The sequence below is a fragment of the Numida meleagris genome, chromosome 4 (genome assembly GCF_002078875.1).
Source record: "Numida meleagris isolate 19003 breed g44 Domestic line chromosome 4, NumMel1.0, whole genome shotgun sequence".
NCBI classification, from domain to species: domain Eukaryota; kingdom Metazoa; phylum Chordata; class Aves; order Galliformes; family Numididae; genus Numida; species Numida meleagris.
The window spans coordinates 65,362,408-65,379,633 of NC_034412.1; the positions used below are offsets into that span (position 1 = coordinate 65,362,408).

Genomic DNA, 17,226 nt, shown 5'->3' on the forward strand with positions numbered 1-17,226 from the left:
AAAATAGGAGTAGGATGGAAAGATATACTCTTAGCTAAGTCCTTTGGATGTTCCAAAAACTCACCCAAAAAGCCAGCTCCTTTCTTTTCTTTCTTTGTGAGCTAATTATTTAGTTCCTTTATTTCTTATAGCATCTTATCTCAGCATTTTCCATGTCAGCCTGTAGCTTCCATGCCTCCTTTATTTTCTGGAAAAAACTTTCTGAGTCATGACAGTCAGGTCACCGAGCACCTCATCCATCTGTCTTGCTCTTACGGACCAAGAGCTCTGTGATTTGGCTTCTACATTTTCTCTGATACTTTTAATTGCATGGCTAACAGAGGTTTTATCTCATTTCACAATTCATCTTCCAGTCCTTTCTTCATCTCCCAGACCCTTCTGGGAGGCATCTGATGTCATTTTAATTCATCTTACAAAATCTCTAATTCTTACATCTCATTTCTTGGACTTTTAACCTCTTTTGGTCACCTTTAACTGCTTTCAGCACCTCTGAAACAGTTCTGTTTGTGCATACTGGGAGCATCATCTTTCGAGTTTCCTTTTCACTTCAACACCAGCACCGGTGTGGCAACATTCAGTGTACATCCACAAGAAAGTGATAAGTTAAGAAGTTCTGTGATGTCATCCTTCTCCTTCACAAAAACATAAACGAATACCTGCTTTTTGAATATCAAAGATACAAAGAAGTGGTTTCCTTCAGCTTTCACATCAGACCTGTAGATCTCTATTTCCTCACAAGACCAGAGTAATAGGTATTTGTATGATTTTCTCATTGCTGGCTCACTCTGCCACACTGGCCATCAGACAGTTTCTGAAGCATCAGTGTTCTGGTCTTAATGCATGAGATGGAGCCAAAGAGCCCATTCATTTAGTCAAACACAAGTCTTATTTAGGCTGTCCATGAAGGATGAATGGCCTGGATTGCATTTTTATTGCTTCGTGTATGGCTCTTAAAGTAGAACATGGTTAGCAAAGTCCACTATCATTTAAGTGTTAAATGCCTGTCTTCTGTCAGTCATTAACATAGCACCAAAGCAGCAGAACACGGAGGGTGTCAGCAGGTCAAGATGATAGCCCAAAATTGCATCCACACTTTTTTTTTTAACTGCCAGTACCTTTTCTTCTATCAGAAGAGGAGTGTAGGAGCCATTATGCCTCGTCCCTGCATTGTGATGCTGCTGTTACTATTAAGGCAACTGCAGGGTTGCTTTGTACCTCCTATCTGACACAAAGCAGTTACTGTTCATCTGCAGAGCAGCATTTTTGGTTCGGGTCAAATAAAGCTTGAAAGTAAATAAATAAATAAATAAATAAATAAATAGCCTCTGAAGTGACAGCACATCCCAGATAGGAATGAAAATTACACTATTCCAAGGAGCAATTCTTGTCCAGATGAGTTTGAATCAGTGCTACAAAATATTACACTGGAGGATAGAAATTGAATTCTACCTGCTCATGATCCTTGCTATACTCTTAGTATAAACTCTAAAATCCTTACTATAAGCTCTAAACCATTCAAAAACTGAGGATTTCATCTTTCTGATAGCAATGACTAGCTGCTTCTAGAATTGGCATGAAAAACAGTTCCAAACTAATGTTTGTTAATAGGCAACTATACCCAACAAATCAAATCCGATACAGTTTAGACATTATCCAACTAGCAAATAAAGTTTTAAACTGGATTAAGGTTTAGGTTCTGATTGGGATGTGAAGAAAGCAATAAACTTTCACCTCTGTAACACAGTTATTCCTGCCCACAAGCGCGCCCATCTCCATCTTGAAATCAGTCAGGTACCTCAACTATTTAGAAGGTTGTTCTAGAATCCTATTTTTCTTCTGATTAAATAGCTTCTTCTTCTTCTGTTCTGCCTAAATTAATGAACCTAATGAATGAAGGTGATGATCCTGCGTCCATACACGATCCCTATTTTAATTCTACAGTGTATTTGCTATAATATACTATGCCAGGGAAATATCCCCATTCAAGTGTCCTTAATTAAAATGAATACTAGTATAAAATTTACATCAAGCTAGTAAAAATAAACTGTATTTACTGCTGACACAACTAAACTGTTATACAGTTCCTCAGCTGCAACCAATGTTCATTCCAAGATAAATACTCAGTTTCAGCAATTATCTTCCAAGTATTCTGGAAAATGTCTTCCATATCATTAGAACCAGAGCACTTGGTAGCTTTTAGATCATTTTTGTTCCCAGTTCTAGTTGTACTGTTCAAAGCATTTCCTCAGAACTGAGGGCTGCAATTACATTCTGCCTGTGCCTGAAACCTCAAATCTACTCCATTTAGGTTCTCTGACCCATCTCCCATGAGGCATAAGTCTATTTCCCTCACTGAGCTCATTAGCATCTATTCCTGCTCCAGTAGGTAGGCAGATCTCAGAATTCCAGGGTCTTTCATTTAAAAGCTTGTTACAATGGGAACTGTATACAGAGCAAAGAATTATTATGAATTAAAGATCAAAGGAAGTCAGTGGGTATCAGGATGCAAGTAAAAGTAACCACAGCCATACCAACAAAATCTTGTAGCATAGACCAGACATGAATGACCACTTGAATCAAAAATCCAGAAAGAACAGTGGGTTTGCGTACTAATTACTTATACTAAGATGCTGCTGATATAATTAAATATGCATTTTACTGACATGCTGATATCTGCATAAAGGCAATTCCTACTAGCAGCTACATGTGCTTGAAATGTATCTTTCCTACTAAATTCCACATTAGGATTTTTATCATTATGCCTTTTTTATACTATAAAAACGATACCTTTTTTTACTAGACGAGTAACTCTTAAAAGCACCCCACAATGTTAGGGATCCACTCTTTAAATGTATGGGTAATATATAACTTCCTTGAAGCTCCAGAATAACCCCATTTTTCCCCAGCTAGAGAGTGCATTATTTTCAGTCCAAGACTTGATCACATTATTACAATTTTTGTGCCTGTATCCAAAAAACTGATATTATTTCTACTGTGAGATACATTTGCATTTCAATATATTCCCTTGTTAACAGTTAAGCTCTTCATGAGTTTTCCTAAATGAGATAAAATTCCACATACGTCTCCAAAGTATGACATACCTTGCATTTGCATTTTAAAGTTTTTGTTAGGTGGTGTATATGCAGTTCCGTCTCTGAATTGTAAAGTATTTAAAAAAAAAAAAAAAGTAAAGTATTTTAAAAAAATCTCACAGAGGAAGGGAAAACGTGGATGCTGATTGTGGGAATGCTACCAATTTGTATAGGAGCAGAAATTACTCATCCTTTATGAAAAGTTATCTGAATGCACTTAGCCAATGCCAGCATCATCGCTGTCAGGGTTAGAGTATTTCTGGGAACCGAAAGAGCCTGACATTCCTGTCAGCTCCAACAATGTGTACCCTTAATTAAGATATGCATACACACATTTGTCAAACATTGTTTCTGTCAAGTGATCCAAGGGCTCATCCACAGAGGAAATCTATTCTGGAACATGCCAGGGTGTGAATGCAACCTGTCCATGCAGGGAGTTTGCACAGAGCTGGTATTGTGATAGCTTTTTTATCCTGATTCCCATTTAATCAAGGATGAAAAAAGAAATCACTATTTTGCTGGCCTTTGTGAACTAGCAGTCATATTACATGTCTCATTAATGTCTGACTCTCAATTTTATTAATGATAATTTATGTTGTACATGAGGAAAGAAGTCAGCACTTACAATAATTTTCTCTTTGCTTTATGTATTTTCTGATTAATTAAATACTTGATGATTTCAAATACTCAATAGAAAAAGCAAGAACACTTAAACAGATATAATTAATTGCTTAAAAAAAAAACACAAAACAATTACCTGTGGTATTAACTGAAAAAGACACTTGCTGAAGTATGGAAATCTGCAAATCAGTTTTTGAAATTAAGGAGAGGGAAGTTTTAGTAGGAATTACATGCAAAAATTGAGCTCAATATGTAAGAGAGATCTCAAGCTGTGAATATTTGAATGGAGGTTATCCTTGAGACTGCCTGCAGCCTAGCCTCCTAGACAACTTCTGCAATCAATTATTTTCAGTATTCCACAGAATAAACATGGGATTTTTCTTTTGTAATTTATGTATTTCTGGAACTATTTCTTATTTGTGAATCTCAGAGAAAGGAAACATGAAAGATAATAATTTAATAACCAGAACCTATAGATCTGGACTTTCCTCCTCAGAAGGAAATCAAATGGATGTATTGTGTACATCTTTTCCAGTCTGGATACTTCTACCTATGGTGAATGGTCTCTCCAAAATAAAAGCAGACAGCATAAAATGCCTGGAACGCAGTCTGTCTGGTCTTTTTTGTGTGTGTGATTATTTTCTTTTACTGTCTGTGATGTGATGTAAATGACAGTCTCAGTTTCAATCTGGAATTTCACTGTGGAAAGCCCCAGCTTGTCAAGTTGATTCTATTATACAGAATGTCTGCTCAAGAGTTTGCAGAACTATGCTAACCACCCTAAAATAATATCTTTGCTGTGTGCCTTAGCATAGCAAATATCAATAGCCGCTCTTTGCAGGGAACTGCATTCCCAAAGCCACAAACAGCACTAACATTGACCAAACACATACAATAAAAACCACTTCGGTGAGTTACAGAAGGCAAAATTGAGAATGATTAATGCTGGCCACCCCTGCCATCTTAATAGGTTAGCTCTACACTAGGGCTAAAATAGTATGTAGTGAACTCGTATAACTTTTCTAAAGATTCCAGCAATTAAGATTAATTTATTTTCCTCAGCCTTGCTCATAACAATTTTTTTTCCCTATAACCAGCATACTTAAAAAAACTTTAAAACTATATGGTGAAAAATGGTAGCTTCATCTTTGTAAGCTTCTTACTAAGCAGCTTAGATGAAGATAAAGCTACCGTAGTTCAACAACTGAACTGCAGACTAGAAAGTAAGATTAATTATGTTTTTCAATTTAAAAAATGCTGAAGTACAAAGGCATAGTAATCACATAACAAGGCAGCGGTTGTCCTATAATGCATGTATCCACATGCCTCATTACAAGGGCCTTGCCACTTAGGAATTACAAATCTCAGTCTTCAAATAATGAGTTTAAAACATTGCTCATTACCGTGTTTGAGGGTTTGGCAACTGTGAGTAGAGGAAAATGTTACAGGGGAGACTCTGAGGTGGGACAGGACAAAGAAAGATGGCTGGAAACATGGAGGCGATGACAGACTTGATGAGATAAAGTTTAAGTTTAAGATGTATTTGGCATTATATACTGAAATTGTAATATATACACCTTTGGTTCCCTCTTCTAACATTCAAAAAAAAATCACTATGCAGTTGTAAAGTATCTTAAATACCAACACAGTGTTTGGGGTTTTTTTGTTGTTTGTTTTTTGTTTTTTGTTTTTTTTTTTCTGAAGATCAGTTACACAACGTTAATGCACCTCGGGATGCATTTTCAAATCCAACTGTTTTAAGGGATCAAAATTTTGATTTTGTTCTTATTCAAATTCTCCCCCATAAAAACATAGCTTCTGTGCAAATAAAAGTTAATCTCACCAAGTTTATAATATAAAACACCATGAAAGCATACAAAGAAGTGGATCAACTCTGTTCTGAAGCACAGCATACCTATTGGGATTACTTACTTTGGTTTAATTGGACTTGTATCATTTTGCTGATATTACAGCAGTGAAGAGTGTGGCTAATTATCTTCTGGGTTTTCAGGACATCACTACAAAAAATACAGAAAAACCAAAATTCAGTATCTGCAAATCTGGAAGAGATCAGAATTGTTCATTCTCCTTCCACACAAAGAAATTCTGAGTCAACAGAAAGGCATGGAAAGTTACAGTAGGTTGTAAGGACTCCATGAAGGGGTTACTTGAGCTCATTTCCAATATAGAAAAAGACCGTTTTTCACATCACTAGCCAATTAAATGAGTTCAGTCAAAGCTCTCATATCCTGGGGCAATGCAAATTCACACAGAATAAAAAATAGCACTCAGTCTTAGAAATCCAAAGTAAGAGATCAAAGGAAAATATATAACAATACCACAATGCAAATGAGGTTTTTTTTTGCCTGGGAAATAAAAAGCTCTGCAAAAACATCCACAACAGCAGAATTCCTAGAGCTCCAAGTTTTATAAACAGAGTTAGCAGGTCTTGACTCATCATTTTGATGGCAGAAGCCCAATCCTTAGAAAGATATCTGTGCTATTGGAAAGGCAGTCCCATCTCCCCAGATTTTGAAGGTTATATCATATATATATATATATATATAGTGTGTGTGTGTATATGTTTATTTAATTTGTTAAATGTTGTATTGGAAATGTGGAAATGTTTTTTTGTTCACTTTGAAATGATTATATCCTATCCACGCTGAACATCACAACATTCCTATTAAATCAAGGAACTTCAGGTATAGGATAATTTTTCAGTCTGAGAATATGGAACTGAGCCCAAACATCTATATAGAAAAACAGTGCAATTTCCCCTTATTTTAGACCCTCTCTCTGTCAAGTACATATAATCTGTCTTAACAATGCTTCTAATTTGGTAAAGAAAGATATCATGAGAAACTGGATCAAGTATTGCACTAAAACTCTTGAGGTAGAAATTACAGTTGCTGAAGACTCCACTTATTTCTGTTTCATAGAGTCATACAATGGCTTTGGTTGGAAGGGACCTCAAGGGTAATCAAGTTCCAAACCCCCTGCTACAGGCAGAGCTGCCAGGCAATAGATCAAGTACTAGACCTTACCCAGGGCCCCATCCAACCTGGCCTTAAACACCTCCAGGGACGAGGCATCCACAGCCTCTCTGGGCAGCCTCTTCCAGCACTTCATCACTCTCTCAGTAAAGAACTTCCCCCTGACATCAAATCTAAATCTCCTCTCCTTTAGTTTAAAACCATTCCCCCTTGTCCCGTCACTACCCACGTAAAAAGTTGATTTCCCTCATGTTTATAAAGTCCCATTAAATATTGGAAAGCTGCAATGAGGTCTCCCCGCGGTCTTCTCTTTTCCAGGCTGAATGAGCCCAGTTGCTTCAGCCTTTTTCTTCCCTCTTGTAAAGTTACCCAGGATCTTTTTTTTCAAGGTTTAAAATCGATCAGGGTCATATGCTGTCAAGCACTGATCAGTAACTTTCCTCTTCTGAACAGCCCACTCACTAGCCAGCACTTGCTCTCATTTCCAGAAATTTTATGTAGATAAGCCTTTTGTAATGCTGAATTTTGATAGCATCAGGTCCCACAGGCACCTGTGCATAAGCCCATATGGGGTTCAGGAGGCTCAGCTTAGACTTTGGTGTGCATTGATGTTGTCAGAAGGCACAGCTGCTCCGATTAAGGCACTTGTCTCTGTTGTGCATGTATTCCAGCGGGACAAGCAGAGGTTGCCTGCAGTGAGATAAGCACAAAAGAAGAGGTTTCCCTGCAAAATACATAGCCCTACAGAATCTCTCTAGAGAAGGTGAACCAAGAAAAACAACACAGAGGGAACAGTACAGAAAAAAAAAGAAAAAAATTGTCTCTGCATAATGATGTAGGCAGAGCTCTCTAGTTAAGTGTCAATTTTAAGCAAGCCTTTTGCATTAGAGGAGTTGCCAGATTTTTCATACCTACATCTTTGCGCAATTTGCAGGTTTGAGGCATACGGACTCAGACATGCTTCTTAACACAAGTGAATTATACTTCCAAGTCCGCTATTTTCATAAAATTAGCGTGAATACACAGGTGTACCCATAGGCCCAGCTCCAGCTAATCCCCAAACTATTCTTGGCACACCACCAAGCAGCAGCAACTATAATGAATGGCAGAGCAAAGCAAAGATAGCCTTATCTCTCTGGCAAGAACTCTGAGAGCTCCACAAGAAACTCATTATCACTAATGCAAACCCAATAAAGGAGGGAAATGTGTATTTTCTAAGCAGCACTCTCACTGGGACATCCATACAGAATAACATCCACAGGAGCTTAGAAAACTCAGTAAAGATTCTTGCAGTGCAAAGCAAACAGGGAAGGAAACTGCCATTTTAAACCATCCTGGATCGTGATTTTTTCAATTATTATTTTCTCCTGCTTATTTCCCCTTAGGGTTTGTCTGCTTGTTTATTAATTTGGTTTGTGAAGATAAAACATTTGAGGGGACTGTTGAGAATGCCAGAGAACTTTCTTAACCATTTTTAAATTATGTTTGCAAATTTAAAACTTTGGAAATTTCTGGCTTCATTCACAAAGAAAAAGGACCAAGTTCTGCCTAAACTCAAACAAACAAACACACACCATCAAAATTCAGCAGTACAAAGCAGCAAGGAGAGTCCTTACAACCCTCTTATTAAACATCCCCATAGTCTTTGGCATCAGCAAGTGCAAGAAGTGCAGCTGTGGCAGGCCCCGCAGTTGAGGAGGTCAGGACTTCTGAGCCGGGAGTTTCAAAGGCCTCAGCTCATGGCGAGCTGAAGACAGAAGACAGTGGTGGTATTGTTTCTTTCCAAGGTCCATATAACTAAAAATACTAAGACATGGCTACCTAAAGGGGTGTCTCTGAATGCAGGCTAATATTAAACGAGACGTTTTTGTGCCCTATGTCAAGGGACTGGATTGCCTCCTACAGATTGCCAGTCCTATGCTGCTGCAGCCCTCCTCGCCACGCCAAAAACCATACGGCTTGCACTAAGTCAGCACTGCAAGCTCTGACTTCTGCCTTCCTGTCTCTCCCCCAGGGGAAATCACTTCTAAGAGTGACTTCCATTGCCTGAAGATCAAGTTGTACCATAATTTCCTTCATTGTGATTACCAGCCCATTCGCACTGCTGTGGAGATTTTCAGACATGGCAAGTACTTGCAAGGGCTTGCAGCTGTCACAGCACCTAACATACTACATTAACAGCAGTACAAGGACAGAATATGCTAACGTATTTTTGCAGCATTAAAATACAGCAACTTCTAGTCAGGTCTAAGGTTCAAAATTAAGAAATCTGCTAAGAGAAAAGTGTATGAATACACATTATTAGAAATGTTGTGGATACACATTTTTTAGAAAGATAGTTATGAACATAAACACGTGCAAGTGCATGCAATACCTTGTAAGATTTGTAGGCTGCATCAATGCTAGTAAGTTCAAGCATGCTCAGGAAAATACAGCTGCTGAAAAATGAGGCTTCAGTTTCCTCTTGCAGATGCACTCTGTAGCAGAACATTCTTCTCAGTAAGGAAAAAAGTGAAACTTTCCATTTTTTTCACCTTGTGTTGTGCAAGCCATGAGGCTTCCACATAGAAAGGAATAATCCAAACATTAGTCTAAGATGCTGGTGGAAATAATCCTTAAATGATTCAGCAGTTTGGATTTGGTTTATTTTTAATTTATGCTTTATTTTTGTTGCACTTTTGGTGGTTTACTCAGCAGACAGTGAAAATGGGGAAACGTTAATACATTTCTACATTCCTCATTACATCTGATATTCTATTCTTTGAATATGATCTGATATAATTTCCTGCTGCTGACCACAGATCTCTATCATGCGATGAAAACATCAGCTATTCTAGTCTCTTTCTTGCCTTGTTTTCCCCTGCAGCATTAGCTCTAAGCTTTCCCTCACTACCTGGAGTATAATAATAATGACATTTCTTTCTTTCTTTAACTCAGAAAGAGTTTCCCAACAAAAATGTAAAGTCTTCATGCCCACTTGTCTTTCTTACTTCTTAGTCCCTTCCTGATCCAACTGTTGCATCTTCTATCAAGCTGTTGTCTCATATCCAGACTCTTTATGCATCAAATCCTTACCATCCTCACTGCCCTTTCAAGTTATTTTCTTAGAGATCCTAGATTAAGCAATTCTCCTTCTCTTCCAAGCTCATCGAAAATCTGGATGCCCTATATTGTTCTGCCTGCTGTACTGAAATTGTAATCTTTTTCAGAGAAGACACAAGTCTTATTTACATGCCAAGGAGCTTAGAATCAGTAATTGAACTTGCCCTCAGAAGCAAGATGAAGGGGGGAAAAAAAAAGAGAGAGAGAGAAAGGCAAACAATATGTAGTGTGGAACTTGTATCAGTGAGGTATAAAATTGTCTTAACATTTTGTGGAAGAAAGATAAGTCTGGAAGAAAGATAATGCCCTTCACAACTTTCAAACTCCTCTCCTACAGAAGGAAAATTAATGTGCCTTTTGGTGGAAAAGGAAATGACGTTAAGGAAGCAGAAACTGTCACAAACATTTTGAGACATCCAGCCTTCTGTGAATGCAAATCACAAGAAAACTTATGAATTAAACACCTTGATTTAGCTTAGCAATATGCATGCGCACGTACACACACGCACACCCAGACTTTGCAATTACAAATCTGCCATTAATCACCTTCACAGTGTAAGCTGCTACTCCACCCTGACCTCCTGACTGACATGGTAGAAAGAAATACAAGGGAAAGAAAATGCAAGAGAGATCAGATCACAACTCAACATCTGAAAATGCAGTTTTCTTCTCATGTACTTCAGACCTGCCCAACTGCATGCTTTCAGCTGTCAAAATCACAGCTGTTATTGCAGTCCAAGGTTCTTGCAGTATCTCAAATACAGTATGAATTTTGAGGACTTGCCTGGGAAAAGTGACGGATCAAAAGAAGACTTCCAATCACTGAGACAGATTTGCAGCTGCTTGATTGCAAAATAGGCTCTACTTCTGACAGCCAAGACAATGGAGTGAGGCTAACAACTGCTGTTGTGAAATGCAGCCAGAGAAACATGGGTTGCAACAGTTCAAGGAGATAACAACAATGAATCTATTTGTATGTATGTATATACGCACATACACAGACACTCGTATGTAGGTGCATAGCTGCAGCAAAATGGTGCATTCAGCAGGAATGAGAGAACTGCAGTATATTTAGGGAAATGCCAAATTCTATAATGCTGAAAATTAAAGTCAAAGGATTTTGTCTTTGATAATCAGGGCTATCAGTTCAGACCTGCAAATACAGAAAGACATCTCATTTTTCAGTTCACTCTTGATTTGTAATTCTAATATATTCCAGAAATATATATGCATGCAGACATATATGTTTAAATACATGTAATATGTATATGTCTCTCTCCATATGTATGCAGACACAAATAAGTAAAGATATGGATTTACTTCAGTTTAGTGAAACTTCCATTTCTGAAATCCAGTGAAACCTATAGCCAGTTTTACAGTTAAAGAATTGCAATACTCACAAGGTTCTGTATGTCTATACATTAAAGAACTTCTGCTACCTTAGGATATTAGCCTGAATTCCTGCACTGAGGAACCAAAAATTAAATAAACCACAGAACCCATATTTCATCTGTTTAAAATGAAGACTGGTTTTAAAAGGACACATTCCAGGCAGCTTCCTTCTCCAGCTTCATGTAACATCAGCACGTTCAGGACAATAATGTGGCAAGACACCATTCTTGGAGCTCTATGTTCCTCTGACTAATTACTCTCTGCATTAGCCAGATTCATCTGGCTAATACATTACTCAGGTGTTAACTTCAGTCAGAATGAGTTCAGCTACCTGAGTATGGTAAAATTATCTCCTAGTAGTGATGAAGCAAATGGAGTCAAAACAAAGAGAGTTTAAAAGTACACAGAGATTCACTGGATTGCAATATTGGGAGAATAGTGAAATAGTGAAAGATTGGGGGGGTGNGAGGGGGGGGGATAGAGGAAAAAAAAAGAACAGGAAAAAGAAAAGGGCTGTTCTGCATACCTCACAAACATCTTGTTTGAGTTCTGAGAGCTTACTGATGTTGAAGCATAGTAATATTGAACCTGGCAATGTGAAAAACAGTATGAGCTACAGCAAAGTGGGTCTTTCTTCTCTTATATATACACACATATAAATATTGCTATTTTATTTTACTTGAACACATACAGTAAACAACGGATCAATTCTTACTTATCAGTTGATGAAATGCTGTCCTCATGCAAAGACAATCACAAATCACAGCATAAAGTAATTTGCCTGGAGAGCACGAAAGGTAGGATTTGAAACAGATAATTTTTGTTAGAATCCCCTAAAATGCCCTTTTCCTTGTATTGTGATCTCTTGTTCTATGCATCTTTCTAACAACTCAGCACTGGCTTTACTTAGTTACTTCATCCACAATAATTATTGCTTAGGTGGGATTCAAACGATCTCAGCATTATGCAGTCAGAATCTGTTGTTACAAACCAGAAATTGCTTATGTGGCTTAGTGTTATTTGCATCAAAGTAGAGAGATAAAAGCACAGAAGCAAATAGAAAATAATTGTCCCACTAGAAGAGTAACATTATTTGCATAGTGGCAAATTATATCATGTAACTATAAAATGCTTCATAGCAGTCAAACAGAAAACACTGTAGCAAATTCTGCCATGGATGTGCACACTTCACTGAGCTAAGTCAGAAAACGTGATTTGTGTAACAGAAGATAAACTGAAGATACACAATTAAAAACAAAGAGCAGTGTGATTGCTTTGAGCACTTAACTCTAAAACAAGCCTTTATCCTAGAACACGAATGTATGTTGGCACTTATTCAGGGATAGGGGCATCAATCTAAAAAATGTTTTTTTTCCACTTCATTTCATATTCCTATAACTTGAGCAGGAAAATAACTAAAATCAGCTGATGATAGTCATGAGGAATACGCTTACAGAAGAGATAGAGATCTCCATGGACAAAACCTATTTGTATTTTAGTCTTTCATTTTATGGCATTATATTCACTGAAGAGAGTTGAGTCCCTGCCTCCCTACTTTAAGGGGTATAAGGATCACAGGATCACACACGGATCACAGAATCATAGGGGTTGGAAGGGACCTCTGGAGATCATCTAGACCAAAGCTAGTTCATCCTTTCCTGCTTTCTTCTGCCAGCCCTCTCAGGACAATGTCAGAAGGAGCCACAGGATCACCTGTGTTACACAGGCCACTATACTTCATCTAGATGCTTCATAGATCAGTCTGACTTTACTCTTCCAACAGCTAAAGGGATTTGGTCAAATTCAGCTGAGTACCACCACTGAGGAATGGGAACCACCACCAAGTTGCCATACTGGTTACCATACTGACAGGCAGCTAAATACCACGCAGCTCTCCCACACCCCCCAGCTCAGGACAGGGGGAGAAAATATGATGAAGAAGAAAGCAGATGGTTTGACATAGGGACAGGGACATCACTCACCAACTACCATCACAGGTAAAACAGACTTGACGTAGGGGAGATTAATGTAATTTATTGTCTGTTGCTAACAGACTAGGGCAGTGAGAACTAAAAGGAAACTAAAACCTCCTTCCCCCCATCCCCTTCTACTCCATCTCCCTGAGAGGCTCAGGGGAATGAGGAATGGTGGACAGCCTGCTCCACCATAGGTCTCTCCTGGGCTGCAGGGAAATTCTGCTCACAGAGGCCATCCCTGAAGCCCCCTGCTACCTAAACCTTGTCATGTAAACCTGATGTACACACCCAAGACAGCTGCATGGCTGGACACTGGTTAGGTGAGATTTACAGAGAGAACCCAGCTAGTGAAGGGAAAGACAAATACTTCCAAGGCCCCTACCAATCTAACCTGGGGGTAAGGACTTTCCCAAGCCCAGATTCTGTGACTAGGTCACCTAATTTGATTTTAGACTTAAAAATTCTCTTGGAACAAGTTTACTCTCCAGTTGCTCTCCTATCTCCTGGCTGCAGGGAAGTCATAAAACAGAAAAATTAAAACATAGGAAGCTAACAAAAATAATGCAAGTGACCAGCTATATTTGATGAGAAGGAGGAAAAGACTCCATCGTGTGTAGGAAACCTCCTGCAGCTCTGAAAAGTAAAGCTATCCTACTGCTTCTGTCTGTGTGTGTTATAAACGTACCAACCATCAATGGGCCTTATTACTTTCCCTCACAATCAGGAAGAAAGAAGACGACATCATCTGTTCAGAAAGACACAGATTTTCAGGCCAGAAAGGGTCTCTGCAATGTTTGAGCTTGACCAACAGTGCATGCACTCTCGCATACAACACATGCAGTATTTTCCTTCAGCTGAAGTAAAGCTTTGCTTTTTGAACAATAGCTAAGCTGGGTGTGAAAACAAACAAACAAACAGCTTTCATTTTTCCAGGTTCATCATTCTGGTATTTAAATTGCATTTACAGCTATGAAATTGTACCTTATGTCAAGGCTGGTGTTCTCTAATTTCAACTTCCAGCACTTGCCAGTAAGACTTTATCACAAATACTTATACACCGGATGGGAACATGAATGAGTTATCACAGAACAAGGTCATATGTTAGCTTCTGTATTTCCAACTGTTCTTACTCCATGGAAAATATGAGGCAACTTGCTCTCAGGGACAGCAAATAGCTAGCAAACATCAAGTCACTCTCGGGAACGCTCTTTCCCTGATCATACTCTGTCATCGTCTCCCCATTCACATATTGCAGGAAGACCTCAAGATACTTCTTGTCCTGGTTTCCACGTGTGAGTTCACAGACAGCACTGCAGTATCTCCACCTCTAGTTCTACAAGAACTTACATTTCTCACAGTGCCAGGACTCAGGGTGTTGCTTGTGCCCCCCATAGGAAGCAAGAGGTAAAGCACTACCCACACTAGCTCCCTTTGTCCTCCTTTTTCTATGGAACAATTTATGATAGCCTATTCCTGTCAGATGATCCAAATTCTACTAAGTTATGGAAATATCAACCATATCATATTTCCCCATGTATTTGAGCATCCCAACATCCTCTTGTCAATCATGCAGGTTTCTAACATTAGTACAGAGGCAATTAGAAGATATGCCTTACATGCACCTTTGTGCCAAATTAAATTAGATAATGCATGTGAGAAGATTGTCAAGGAGATGCTCTGTCAGGGGTGAGGAGATGTGCTGAGAATGTGAATCTGGTGCAAGATGCGAGACCGAAAATTCATGAAGTAGTAAGTGCTAGAAAGTCACTTTGACCCAATTTTCTTGCAGAACATCAGATATAGTCAGTACTTGGGAGCACAGAGACATCACTAGTTAACTGCTTTGTAATTTCTGCAGTCTACAACACAATTTTCACAGCTGCGTTACAACTGCAGAAATAAGCAGCAATCTCATCAGCTGAAATCTACAGAATGTGCTTGTATAGCTTTCTTCCTCATTTTAACTGCAAACATCACTGGCAGCTTAATATATTGCTTCTAGTTCCCAGTTTTTCTCAAAAACTTGTTTTTTAATTAATTTTTTCCTTGATGAATACATCAAGGATATCATCATTTCATTGCTTTTAATGAGATATTCTCACAGGCATCTCTGCATTGTACTGTACAGCTGCTTATCTCTTAAAAAATTCACAGCACTGATTTGGCATATCGTCTTTTACAGCTATGATATCTAAAAAGCCTGATGGCTCAAAGGTTTCCCTTGTATGCTCTTGGAGATGGAAATTCCCCTCCTAAAGTCTCCTCACCCTTTTTCAATATACTACGTGTAACCATACATACAGATCTTTCATTCTACTGGAAGAAAGGCTGTTTTGATTTGGGATTTATTAACTTATTTAATTTTCACAACAGTACCATTGTTCTGTTGTAAACTTGTGTCTGAGAACTTGAATAAAATCAAGTTCTCAACTCCTTCAGAGCTTTCTTTTTCTCCTACAATTAATATTCAGTCCAAATAGTCAAAAGGTTTCCCAAGTTTTGTGCAGTTCTTTAGGATCCACTAAAAACAGCAACAATCAAAGAAGTTCTACAGTACCAGGCCTCCTACTGGCAATTTCTCAAAAGCAGAGCACTTTGGAAGTCACTGTTTCCAAAATCCTCTCTCGGTGCAAGTAACACTGTTACCTTTCTGGGCCTTGCAAAGATTGGTGTATGTTTCAGTTGAGGCATGCAGGACAGTCAAGAAACCCATACATTCCACAGAACGCTCTGATCTACCCCAGGCACCCAACCGAGCAATAAGATGGAATAATATGTGGGAAAATCTCCTCCATGATTCCTCAGAGATGGATCAGTGAGAACAGAATTTCACAGCCCTTTTCCCTATACAAGAAAAGGAAACATTTGGGGAGCAGTTGTAAAGCCAAAGGAAAAAGCTTTTGCCAACAGAAAGAAATAAGGAGGCAAAAATGTAAGAGACAAACTTCAGGCTCGATTTTTAAACAGTTGAAGGCAGAATAACGCAGCAACTTTTCACCACTTAGACTCATCTAAGAACCGCTGTATTTTATTAGGGACTGAATTAGGCAAACTCTGCAGGCAAAGCACAAACGCATTCTGATTTGAACGAATTTTCTGCAGTCTCAGTGCAGTGAAGCCTTTCAGTTGTATAACCGTTGTAAAAACATGGTCATTTTCAACATCGGCCGATCATAAATAAAACTATGTATCTTCAGGATCAAGTTCTGCACAAAGGGACTAGTGGTTAACCTCACTGAAGTCAACTGCAAAATCCCACTGATGTCAGAAGAAGAGACGTGGTGAATCGCACAGCTACACCAGTGGAAATGAACAAACCTCAGCGCGTTCCACTTGTGCTGCGCAGAAGGGCTGGCAAATGATTATTTGTTTGTCATGTCCCGCTGCCCCTTCTCAGGCACAAAAAGCTTCCGAGCCCTTTTCCAGGAAGGACCCCCGGAAGCTGCCGACTGCCACTCGTGCACCCCGGGGCTGACTCAGCTGCAGCTCCTTTTTTTCCCCTCGCTCATCCTTGCTGCTCCCGCTGCTCATACCTATGGAGCAACAAGGCTCTCAGACTCTTTCGTCCTACTTTGCCTAACCACACCGTGGCATTTACTCGCGTAAAACTGTAAATAAGGAAAGATTTGAAGAAAGCGAAGACGCTCAGAATGTTACCACATTGTTAACGCAAAGGCTCCCAGTGAAAGCGATACAACGCGAGGACTGCAAAAGTAAAGCGTTCCCGATTGCTTGCTGTGCTACAAAGACTGAACATCCCAGGGCAGAAAGGAAGGAGGAACGCAGATTCATTTTCTTGTTAAAAATGTCCTCCGCACATAACTACCGCGGGCAGAAGCCTTTCGCTTTCGGCCGCGCAGCTCCCAGCGTCACTTCAGCAAAACGTGCGGCTTAAGGCAACCGCAATTGGCCCGGCAGCTTCCGCCCTTCCTCCGCCGATCTGCGCTCACGGGGCCCATCTCACACCGCTCGCCCCTCGGCTCAGCCCTCCCTACGGGAAAAGGACCACCAGACAGAGCCCAAGGAGCTCCCCAACAGCCCCCCCCC

At 39.3% G+C, this 17,226-nt stretch overlaps 1 long non-coding RNA gene across 1 annotated transcript in view; it reads right to left on the bottom strand.

The window, feature by feature from the left end:
* The window catches only part of LOC110398361, a 391,001-nt gene extending 379,458 nt beyond the window's left edge, over positions 1 to 11,543 (bottom strand). The window contains exons 1-2 of the long non-coding RNA XR_002438341.1: positions 9,084 to 11,543; positions 5,646 to 5,731 (exon numbers count right to left, since the gene is read on the bottom strand). This is a non-coding gene — a long non-coding RNA (uncharacterized LOC110398361). The remainder of the gene's footprint in view (positions 1 to 5,645; positions 5,732 to 9,083) is intronic.